Raw genomic sequence first — 12,557 nt, 5'->3', positions numbered from 1 at the left:
ATTATTATTATTATTATTATTATTATTATTATTATTATTATTATTATTATATATGTGCACAAACGCCCACATGCCTTGGTTCACATGTGCAGGTCAGATGATAACTTAATTAAAGTTGGTTCTCTCCTTCATCCTGTAAGTTCCAGAGTGGATCAAACTCAGGTCACCAGGCTTTGGAGCAAGCAACTTTTATCCATTTTTCTAGCCCTAAGTTTTTGCTTTCTTAAGCTCATCATTCCGCTGCCATTGTGAACTTGCTGAGGAGCTGAGACCGGGGAGTAGTGATGGCTTTGAAGTCTCCCTTTAGCTCCTCCTCCTATCAGTTCATTTCCCACAAGTCCCAAAGCTTAAGCCCTTTCTCTGTATAATCCAGGTATAGAGAGATCTCAGCACTTTCCAAAGGGCTCCAAGAAGAGATCCACAACTCATATCTACCGTGGACAGGGGAAAGTCCAAATTTCAAATGAGATTTGTTATATCAAAGCCTGCACCGAGCAGAGACAGTGGAGCGGGTATGGAACATCTGGTCTGAATTTAGCTTTGAAGATAAATTTCAAGGCTCGGACTAGTGGCTTCTTTACTTTGCTTACTTTTTAAAGAGAAATTTGACTTCCTCTGTCTACATATTCATAAATCTTACTTCATCTCTTGTCTGTGTTTGTCCTCTCTTTTCACTGTTAATTTTCTCTTTCCTGACTGTCACTTCTTCTAACGTTTAGCTTCTAACAATGAGGAAAATAAATCTATTCTTTCTGTCATGCCTCCTGGCCAATCTGCCCAGTTGCCAGTAGAGAATAATTCAGCTTACCTCCTGGGTGCTGACTCACACCCTCACCCTAGTTGAAGCCTCAGTTGTTCACACTGACAGAGATGGAGAAAGAGGAGATTTGAAAAAGGTAGAGGGCATGCAGGGAAAAACACCGAAAAAAAATCAAGAAGGAACTGACCCTTGCCAAGACCAACAGCTGAAAACTTGGAGATGAAACTGGGAAGGACCATGGATAAACCAGCAGGCAGCTTGGGGCTGTGTCAAACAAAAGTACAGCAAATACAATCTAGAACAATTTGGAGATACGGGGAGCAAAGAAACCCATGGCACACAGGGACCAGGCCAACGGGATTAGGAGGGAGGGAACTGGGGAGAGGGGAGAGATGGCTCAGCTGTCACAAGGTAGAATTAGGTTTTTGCTTTGAAATTGACCATGTAAACTTTTCTGAACCCTTATACTGTCCAACACCTGAATGTGCCCCACTGAGAAAGTCCTGGAATATTCCCACAGCCTGGTCTACCAAGCCCTTGCCTCTTACCTCCATGTCCCTGGGATGGGGGATATGACTCATTATATCTTTTGAATTTATCAAAGAGAAATAAACCAAATATCTTTTTCTTGACTTTGTGTCTGTGTGACCCTCAGAAAATGGCAGATTTCCATACGCTGTCTATACCGGTGTTGGAAGGTTTTCTCTCACTTGTGGTCATTCTTGACTCATTCTTGAAGGATAAGAGTAAAACTTTGAAGGCTAAGTTCATTGGCTGCATTATTCTCTCGTCAGCACTCGGTTCTCATTAGTCCCCAGATCCATAGTCCCATGCTCCCATCTCTTTCGTTATGACAAAACGTGGGGCCTCCCTTTCCTCTGGCACACTAAGCAGAAACCATTTGGTAGCTGATATCCACCCTCCTGGGGTTTGGCTTCCATTGTGTATGTCTCTAGACTGACACACAATAAGAACTCACTTTGGATCTCCTAGGTGATCTATGCTTTCACCAAATAAGTGGATCTGTAGTGATTAGGGAATCTAGCTAGCCAAGGGACAGGTGGTGACAGAGAGCTATGTAGGCCAAGCCCCTGATGTTTGACAATGTGTCATCATGGTTATTCTTGAAGATTCCTTAGAAAGACAAACATTTTTGCAGACCAGTTACTTTAAGTGTTTTGACTAAAGAAATAGCGTTTGGCTCTAATTTTAGAGACAAGCTGGCCCTCTGGGCTTATTGAAGTATGTCCTGTCAGTCTGAGTTTGGGATCACGTGGAGTCAAACAACAATGTGGCCAAATCTGATGTAAAAGCTAGCAGGTCGGAGCCAGACTGAAAGAAATGCAGATTCTGCTCTACCTTTCAATATGTAGTATACAGGCAGGACACCTGTGTAAGTTAGACACAGGTATGAGGCTCTCATCTGTCTGTGTAGAGCCATCTCCTAAGCCTCCCATACAAAACCATTGCTGTCTGAGAAGTAGGTGTGTCCACCTTAGCTCCAAACTATGCCCTTTCATGGATGGACACGATGGATGGACTTGAGGTAGAAAAATCTCACTATGTTTAAAGATTTAACCATCCAACTGAATTTCTCTCAATCTTAGGTTTCCCCAATGAGGCACAGAGGTCTTCCTCAGCCCCTGGTCAGTGGAAAGTGCCCCCTCCTCGACAGAGAAAACTGGGTGGGGCTGACAATGGGTGCCATCGAAGGGACGGTCAGAGGCAGCTGGGCAAACAGAGTCTGCATTGTTCCTCACCATCAGAGCTGTGGCCTGGGACAGTGCCTTCCCCAGAGTGTATCTGACAAGCACATCGTGCCTCTCGCTCTGTTTACACAGGTGCCTTCTCTCCCTAGGGGAGTCAGAGCTCTGCAAACACGTGTGGCCACTTGCTGCCTGCCATAAGATGGATGCTCACATCTGCAGGTGGGGGCGGGGGAGAAACTGAGGCCCCGAGCGGCCAAGGAAGGCTTTTAGGCCAACAAACCAATACTGGATGTCGGAAGGGCAGGCAGGGGCTCCCCACTGGCCTCTGCTTACCAGGTTCCCTTTGTCTTGTCAGCCTTGCTCTTCATAGGGATAAAGCCACCGGGCTGGGCTTTCCGCTTTGGGCAGTTACAGCAGTTCTCCCATCCACTGCTGCAGGTGAGAGGCCAAATTTCCTGTCTGCTGTGGCTGGCTCTTCAACTCCCTCAGTCCACCTGTTAGTGCAGCCCTGACAGCAGAACTGCCGGGAGGAGAGCCCCGGGACCCTGGGCAGCATTGTCACATGCATATAAAGTGTCCTTGGCCCCCATAATAGCATGTTGACCCCATTCTTAGAAGCCCCCAATAATTCTTAAGAAACAGACTAAGGAAGTCAAGGGGACACAAGCAGTCTGTGCACAGATTTGTCTTTCTTTCTTTTCTGCCTTTCTCTGTGTCAACGCTTCGGTTCAGATGCCCCAGATTCTCCTTAGGATAATTTGAAAGCAAAAAAAAGAGACTGAAAAGACACATCGAGGTGTTCAAAAGTGTGGTATCCAGAAATGGCCACCTCTCGAAAAAAATAACTGCAGAAAGATGCAAAGAGGTGGTGGATGTGGAGCTAAGAGATCAACCTTCAGAGAGAGAGAGAGAGAAAAAAGAGTGGAGATTGAGATAGAAGGGTTATTGACTATTTCTGTGTCTCCCAACAATCTATTAAGTTGTGTATTTATGCTGTGTGTTTCCTCAAACTGGTTTACGTTATTTTGATTATATTTTAGTTTTATGGCAAAAGTATTAAAGTAAATGGCCAGTTTCCCAGAGGCTGGACAACTGGGTCTTTTAGGAGCAGAACCTCTGTGGGCTACTTCCCTGATGACAAACCATGTCTGGGTTGCCAGCTGTGAGCAAACTGCATGAGAGAAGAGTGTATAGGAAGGAGTTCTGCTGTTTCAAAGGGTTCAGTCTCCGACACCCTGGTTCCATGGGCTTGGGCAGAACATCACGGTGGCAGAAGTATTTGGAAAAGGAGCTTATTTACCTCATGACAAAGAGGAATCGGAGAGACAGACAGGATGGGGCCTGGAACAAGATATCCCAAGGATCACCATTGGTAAGCTACTGCCTCCAGCTGAGTTCTGCCTCTTACAGTTTGGTTTCTAGAACCTCACAAAATAGTGCCTCTAGCTGGGAACTTTTCCGTGACATGGCAACTCTGGAGTAGACTTCATATTTAAACCATAGCAGTAGTTTCCAGAGGCAAGACCTTAAAACTAAAGGCTACCTCCCGGGCATGCATAGCACGAGGCGGGAAGGAGCCTAGGGGAGCATGGCCTTCCTTTCATTCCTTCAAACATGGAGATGACCTCAGTAAATACTGTTGTGCTTTGTATGAAGTGAATCAGACCTTCAGAACTTCTTTTTTATTTGGGTGGGGGGAGGGACAGTTGGAATTGGTTCAAAAGCCTTGCTTGCTTGAGGGAGTTCATAGTATTTTCCACCAGAGCAAGGCTGTGTCCTGCCTTAGTGAGTCCCTTAGGAGCTGTCTCTACCTGCCTGTCATTAAGCAGAGACCTAACTTTCCTCTGCCTCCCAGGGGACAGTCACAGGTACTGACTGAGATGTGACTCTACTTAATATGAATTCTAGGAACTACTTCTTTCAAGTAGTGATGCTTTGGTCCTAGCAAGTTCATCAGAGACACTTAAATATTGTCCCAGTGTCTCCAAGTGCCTGTTGACTACTGTGTGTATGTGTGTGTGCACAAGTGTGTATGTGTCTGTTTAGAACATGACAGCTGGTTACTAGGCAATGCATCTCCAACAAGGAGAGTGTGAAAAAAAAAAAAAAACAACAGATAATGGGGATGGGATCCAAAGCCTGTTATGACAAGAGCATTTGGGCTCGGTTCACTCTATTTTATGGGAGTGTCACGGGGATGTCAGAGCTTGCTCAGCTCCCTCCTGAGTTTCTTGCCTTTTAGCTCCTCACCCTGTCTTATGTGGTGGGGAAAGCAGAGATGAAATATGGCTCTCTGGAGGGCTGCGCCTTTGTGAAAGGCTATTATAGCTGTAACAAAACTTTTGTAATCTGTAACCATATCCCATTACGTCTCCAGGCTCCTTGGGTCTCTTCCCAGCCGTAAGGAAAACACACACACACCCTTTTTCTTTCTTTCCTTCTTGCATTCTTCTCTGTGCCCTTGCTAGTTTCCACTCTTTAAAAGGTCATCACAGTTGTTCTTTTCACACAGATTTTTCTTCTTAGCATTTGATGGAAATTGGCCCAAGATCTGCAGAAAGGCTGGGTGGTATGTGTGTTAGTCCTTGACAAACGCAGGAAGCAGAGACTGACCACAGGATAAGCTCACTTCATGGGGTCAGAGGTTGCAGGGGCTGCCTGATGTCTCTTCTGACAGAGAGCGCTAGCCTTTCTTGAGCCTAGATTGTCTCCACACTCACTCGGTTATCTTCATTCTTGCTTTAGGAGAAATCAATTGGTTTGGAGGCGAAGAAACAAATTAAAACCAGACCTGGGGTCCTGTCCCAACTGCACCAGTTACTAGCTACGTGTCCTTAGGAAATAGCATTCAACCTTTGTACTTCCTTGTATGCACAATGAGATTACTAACAACTGCCTTGTCATTTGAGGGTTATGGGCTGGTCCATGCCAAATGTTGTGGAGCCTACAGAGAACGTGGTAGGCATCTTGACAATTGCTGATTTGACGCTTTGATGAAATGGTAGGCTACAGGAGATGTATGTAGTCTTCACTTTGACCCATTCAGAGGGATAGAACTGGGCTCATATGTGGCTTGAGAAGAAATGGAAGAGGATTCTGGACTGGGGAGAAACTCTTCACACAGGAGCCGGGAGAGCGGCTCCAGGTAGCACTGAACCCCAAATGCTCGTTTCATTGCTTTGAGCTGCAGAGTCTGGCCTTGCTTGTGAACTCCGGAAGTCTTAGTTGAACCAGATGTCAATAGGGAATCATGTCCAACTCTTAGGATTGTGCTGACACTTAAATGAGATTTTTGTATTGAAAGTCTAGTAGAGAAACCTTGTCCATAACTGTACTCAGCATACTTGTTGAATAAAGACTGGAGGGAGAGAGCACTGGTTGCTTTCCATGGATGGTTACATGGTTCTCCTATTTTCTCTTGTTCCTATTTCCTTTTTTTCTACTCTCATTTCCCTCTTTGGACTCCCCTAATTCCCCTCTACTTTCTTCTTTTTCCCTCTTCCCTACATTTTTGAGCTCCAAAATTATCTTCATCACTGAGGAACTATGTTTTCATCCCTCTTTGCTCAAGTTTAAGTTCTTTCTCCATTAGTTAATATCCTTAGATTTTAGGCAAAGTGATCCATAAGAGATACTTGAATCTAATAAAAGACACACCAGAGAGTTAGGCCAGAAGGAGGCCATTGTTTTTTGCATAGACATCTCTTGACTGTTTTCCAGGGATTATTCTGACTCTGGGTTCAATTTCTTGGGTCCTTCACTAGATTTTATGTGTGACACTCATATGACAGTGAGTGGAATTAGCTAGTACACGGTGAAACGCCTCAGACACAAAAACAAATAAAATGAGCTTCCCTTCCTGGGCCCTGTGACATATTAGAGAAAGAGCAGAAGTAGCCACAGAATAGTGGCATACAATTCTGCACTCTTAGCCAAGTCCCAGCTGCCAAGCCATACTTGTTTGACAACTTGATGATACAGGAAGTAGTTGAAGAGAGGAGAGCAAAATTGGGTATAATGTCCTGTTGTAGATGTCAGAGAGAACATGGGAGGCAATGGGAGGCTGTCTTGTGCCAATGTATGCAGGAAGGGTGTCTGAATCTCTAAGATACCCATTGTAGTCATAACCTTGTCTATGAACATCAGTGAGGGTTAGGCTGCGAAGGAGAGGGTGGTGCATGGATAATTCAAAACCCTTTCCTTTTGGATTGAAATTTTCTTTATAAATTTACAATTACCTAAAAAGTTACCTTATTTGTCATTTTTTTCCTTTTTTAATACTTTTTAAAATTTTTTATATTAATTACAGTTTATTTACTTTGTGTCCCAGTTGTAGTCCCCTCATTCTCTCCCAACCCACCCTCCCTCCCTCATCTCCTCCTTGCCCCTCTCTAAGTCCACTTATAGGCGAGGTCCTCCTCCCCTTTCATCTGACCCTAGCTTATCAGGTCTCACCGAGGCTGGCTGCTATGTCCTCCTCTGTGGCCTACCTAGGCTGCTCCTCCCACAGAGGGCTGAGGAGATCAAAGAGCCAGCCATAGAGTTCATGCTAGAGACAGTCTCTCTTCCCCTTACCAGGGAAGCCATTTGGATACTGAGCTGCCATGGGCTATGTCCAAGCAGGGATTCTAGGTTATATCCGTGCATGGTCCCTGGTTGGAGAATCAGTCTCAGACAAGCCCCTGTGCCCAGATATAGTTGATCCTTGTGGAGCTATTTGTCATTTTTTTTAAATTGCAGTACCAATAAAATTTTATTTCCCTGAGAGTTGAGGAGGTTCTAAGGCAGAAGGAATCATGGGGATAAGTAAGGGTGGAGAAAGCCCTTACTAAAGTCATTTCTCTGTTTTTCTTTTCTCAGAAAGTTCTGGGTCAGTGTGAGGCTAGGCCACTCACTGCTGGGACCTCTAGAAAAGATACTAACTTGTCTTCAAATCAGTCATTATTTTTCTGAAAAGTCATCAGGGTGAGTAGTCTATAATTTATATCAAAACAGAAGTGCTGCCTCATCCAGCTCAGTGGAGTAACCTTTTCTATCTTATCACACATTCAAAGAAGCACTTCTCAGACATAACTGTAGGTGTAACCCGGGGAAATGCCCCTTCCTGCTCACACTTTCTTGCCTCTCTGCTGTATTCACACCTCCAGTCTTGATCCTCCCCAATCTCTCTCTCTCTCTCTCTCTCTCTCTCTCTCTCTATCTATCTCTCGTATTCTCCCAGGCAAATCTTGAGGTGTTGGAAATCTTATTTCTTGAGTGTAGGAAATTTGGGGGATAGAATATGTATAGTTATGTTTACGATTCTCTGGTGACAGTAAACCCTCTTGTGAGTCCTGGGCACCAGGATATAATGTATACTCTGGACTGTCCAACTTCTCTGAGATTTTTCTTCTTTGCTATTCCTATGGCAATACTTCTCTAATGTTTCCCACTGTAACCGGGTATCCATTTAGGGCAAAGCTCTGTCGCCCCATTTTGTCTTAAAGGTCCTTTTTGGCTGAACTGGTTCCCTCCTGTGGAGTCACCTGGTGTGTCCTGCTAGATTCTGGGCTTCAGTCCTAAAAATCTTGGATCTGTAAACACTTTCTTTGGTCCTTAGTCACAAACAGATGGTAAGAAGTCATGGACTTGATTTTATTTTCTGTCTATTCCCTATTTATTGTCCTTCTTCGGCTCCTCTCCTCAGGCCTTACATTCTGCACCAACCTTTCTGAAAACTCTGAGCCTCAGCTCTCCTCGCTTCCCATAAGTCTCAGTTCTGAGGGCTTCTCACTGCCTCACCCTTAGTTTCCATTTCTGTGACCTTTTATATCATTGTCCATCATCATCTAGCAGTTAAGTTTCTACACTGAAACATTCTGGGAATTGGTATCCATCTTTACTGCATCTTTGTCATAAAAATGCAGCATGCAGCAGTGTTTCCAGGTTAGACCCCCTGGCCTTAGTGAACTTCAAAGTTCTTAAGTGCTTCCATTTTGTTGTGGATTCAAGCCATTCTGGCTCCATAGCAGGGGCTAAGGAGTTTCTCTTTGGGGGCATCTCCTGTATTGACTACTATGTTCTGAGGCTATTTTTTGTCATCATAATGACAATGATGATAGCAGTGATAATGATAGTAAGAAAGATACTGATACATGAGGCTCAACTATGCACTAATCCTTCACAATCACCTTAGGGGCACGTGCTACCACAAAGAAAGACACTGAGGCTAACAGACATTAAGTAGATGACCCTCAGTTGCTTAGAAAGTAGTAAGGCTGGATCTGAGCCCATGAAGAGACTATCTCGCTCCATCTCCTTCATCAGGATATAGGAGCTTCCAACAGGTGGGTGTCTCTTCATACCTAGTATGATGGTTATTGTCAATTGTCAACTTGACAGAATATAAGATCACCAGAGACGAGCCTCTGGGTAAGCCTTGGGGGTGAGGGTTATTTTGATGAGGTAGGCCAGTGTGACCATTGTGGGTAACACTGTTCCTTAACTGAGATCTTAATCTCTATGAATTGAAAAGGGCACTAAGTGCCAAGCTTTCATTCATCGTCCCCTTTTTCCTGACTGTAGATGTAATGTGCTTCCAGCTTCTGTTCTCTTCTTTGGCTTTCTGGGCTGCAACCTATGAGCTAAATAAAGCCCCTTTCCCTTGAGTTGATTTTGTCAGGGTATTCTATCATAGCAACGGGAAAAGAAACTAAGGCCCTGAGACAAAATCCAGTCATGAAAACAGAATGGTGACCAGCAGAGTAGGAAAAATGCTCAGGCATTATTTGTCCCTTCAGGAGATGTAGGATTCAGATAATGAGGTAGCATTGACTATCAGCCAGATGACCTAACTGGACAGTTAGAATCATTTTCTCTCCTGGGTCACTTGGCTTCTGCTTGGCCCTGGTAATTTGATGAGTATTCTGACTCGGCAAAAGTGCGGCGTCATCATCAGCAACACCTCAGGCCATGCTTTCTTTGGCTGCCCCCTGGAAGCAAGGGCCCCGCGCAAGAAGTGAGGAATGTTTCCGCTGCAGCATCTGGGGACTGGATGGAGAGAGTCTTTCTCTGGAGGATGTTTGACCTGTACCACCAGGAAGGAAGCTTTCATTTGGCTAAGCTGGTTTTCAGACGTGGCAGAGAGGACACAGTCGGAGCCTCAGACCCTGTGTGTGGTCATTTAGCTTTGCTATGTTCCGTGACCACAGCCCTGCTTTAGGTCTCGGCCAGACATCTTGTAATGCATACGGCATGCTGTTATAGTCTCTGTGGGCTGGGGAGTAAAAGGTGTGGATGAGTCAGTTCAGCTCCAAGTCCTTGACCTGAAGATTAGTTTAAAACACACATCTGGAGGACGGTGGGAACACACATGAGGTCAAGTACAAGGATCTCATAAGATATTTCAATTTGGGGCTCATTCCTTGAAGGATGCCTTCACATCCTCAGTTACAAAAAGATGACTGGCTGTCAGTTACAAAGAAAGTGAAATAGGGTCCAAGCATATCACAAGCCTAAGCTATGTGACAAAAATTAGTACATTTGGCCTTTTTGTAGTTAGGTGGAAGTCTATCCCTTTCAGAACAAATTCAAAGATGGTTTCTTCTGTTTGTAAAATATTTTAAGTGTGTGTGTGTGTGTGTGTGTGTGTGTGTGTGTGTGAGTGTGTGTGTGTGTGTGTGTGTGTGTGTGTGTGTGTGTGTGTGCTCTTGAGTACAGTTGTCTAAGGAGGTCAGAAGAGGGTGTTGAGTCTCCTGAATCTGGATGTGGATGTTGGGCTTTGAGCTGTTTTAAGTAGTTTGGGCTATGCTAGATTCTTCATGCTTGCATATGAAACTTAGAATCAACTTATCGGTTTCTATGGAGAAGTCTGCTTGGGCTCTAACTGGGATTGTATTAAACGTTCAAATTGCTTGGGAGCTTGTTTATTTCTCTGGGTTTTTGACTGCTTTGTATACACTGTATTAAAGTGTTTTGGAAATGAGCTTCAGAAATCTCAATGAGAGAGAGAGTCAGAATTAATGTTTTTAATGCCAATTCAAAGGTAATTAATATAACGGATAAGTATAAACATTGAACATACGCCACCTGGATCAGGAATCTCAGGATCTGAGTGATCATCAGATTATTTCACAATGGAAAACTTCAGTTGCTGCCAGCTCACTGGACACGATCTACACTCAGAAAGTAGAAGCTACATTTGTAAAATGTTTAGTTTCCAACAGAAATTAATGAGTTGGCATTCTCCACTCTGCTCTGCAAATGGTGAAACTAAATTGTGAAGAGATTGGGCTTTGAACACAGTTGTTAGTGGGAAGATTGTCACCGAGGCCCAGTCTTGTCCGCCATGGCTCTGAGAACTCTCCTTACCTCTGGGGTTTTAGTGTGGCTGGTGTATCCTTGGATCCTGCTGCTGCCTGGGACCCGTGTGAGACTGTGTGGAGGAGGTAGGACAATTTCTGTGACCAGTTTTGTAGAGTGAGTATCTGGGCAAAACAAAACAAAACAAAACAAAAAAACCCAAAACACACAAACAATCCCAAAACCCCGAAACTAGAAACAAAAGCAGAACAAAAAGACACCCCCGCTGTTCTACCGCGTTCACAAATAAGACCACTCTGCTGTCCACTGGAGTATGTTTCAGAACAGATTGACAAAGTTCAGAACTGCCCGTGGTTTGGAGGTTGCCAAGCCTACAGCCTGAATATGAAAGCTATGGGTTCCCTTGTGTACAGCAAACATGCTGAATGTCAGCCCAGGTGTGGAGCCTTAAGTGGCCTCTTCACCCTATAAAAGCTCAGTTGCCTTCCTGGCCAGTTCGAGCGCTTACCTCCTGAGCTCCAGTGAACTCTTGTGTCTCACAGGCAGCTCCTCCTGAGTCCCCTTCTTTCCTTTTTCTCATCAGCCTCACCCTTGGCAGCCTCCCTATGAAATCGAGCCTCCTTCATCTTCTCTCTCCCTCAAAAGCTGGACCGCTTTTGTGCTGAATTCCCGATTTTCTCGCCTTTGCCAAAACCCAAAGGCCCACATCTGCCATGTGCCAGAGAGGAGAGGTTGTTTGGAAGAATGCAGAAGTGACCTTGAATCTTTTTCTCAACACTCCAATGACAGGTTCTCTCCTTCCCGGCCACACCCCAGCACAAACACTTCTTGCAGGATCAGGGAATGTTTCATGGCCTCTTTTCCTTTTCCTTTCTCTACCACCCTTCACGAGCACTTCCCAGCTGTTCCCTCCCTGTCGCTTCTCTTCTGGAATATTAATCAGAGAGCTGAAATCCCAGGGCAGCAAGGGGTTTAGGGAGGACATTTAACCCAGGCCCCAGCCTCCTGGCAACAGGCAGATGCCTGGGTAAAGGACTCTTTCTTTCACTGTTAGCCTTTCAGAAATATAATCATTAAGTATCTCTGTTTTATTCCTTGGTGCCTTACTTCAAAATTTCATTTAAAAAAATGTTTGCTTTCTTAGTATATCAAAGAAATAGCTGTTCTCCTTATTCATTACAGCGCAATTCACAATAATGGAGATTTGGAATTTACTTAGGTATTCAAAAGCAGATAAATAAAAGCAGATAACGTATATACAATTGATTATCATGCAACCTTAAAATAGAATGGCATTCTGTCCTTGGAAACAACATGAATGAGCAGGAGGACATTGTTTTAGATGGAATAAGTCAGGCAGAGACAGATACACAATGCATGTCATGTTCTCATTTATCTGTAAAAGTAAATACCAGAAATAGTGGCTGGGAAGACTGTGGGTGTGTGTCAGGGTAGAGGTTGGGGGATGGAGAAAGCCATGCAATTGAATGGAGGAACAGCCCTAATATTCTATCCCAGAGTATAACTATGCATGGTAAGTAAATGATATATTTCAAATGAGTGAAATTTTGGATGCTCTCAACACAAATGAATGATAAATGTTTGAAATGATGAGATCAACAATTGCTTTAATTTGGTCATTTACCTTAACTTGACAAATATATGTTTATATTTATAATATAATTAATATAAATATCTGTTTATATATCACTATATAAATATATGTATTTATATATGTATATCACTGTGTGTCCATAAATGTACATTCCAATTGCAAATTTAAACTG

At 43.9% G+C, this 12,557-nt stretch overlaps 1 long non-coding RNA gene across 1 annotated transcript in view; it reads right to left on the bottom strand.

Moving 5' to 3' along the window:
• Nucleotides 1-11,597, bottom strand: part of LOC129683853 (uncharacterized) — a 31,074-nt gene extending 19,477 nt beyond the window's left edge. Inside the window, exons 1-2 of the long non-coding RNA XR_008721204.1 lie at nucleotides 11,279-11,597; nucleotides 10,819-10,882 (exon numbers count right to left, since the gene is read on the bottom strand). This is a non-coding gene — a long non-coding RNA (uncharacterized LOC129683853). The remainder of the gene's footprint in view (nucleotides 1-10,818; nucleotides 10,883-11,278) is intronic.
• Nucleotides 11,598-12,557: the final 960 nt, after the last annotated feature.

The sequence above is a fragment of the Psammomys obesus genome, unplaced genomic scaffold (genome assembly GCF_907164565.1).
Source record: "Psammomys obesus unplaced genomic scaffold, mPsaObe1.curated_primary_1811, whole genome shotgun sequence".
NCBI lineage: Eukaryota > Metazoa > Chordata > Mammalia > Rodentia > Muridae > Psammomys > Psammomys obesus.
The sequence above is the reverse complement of the archived record's forward strand: the minus strand, read 5'-3'. Positions and strand labels throughout refer to the sequence as shown.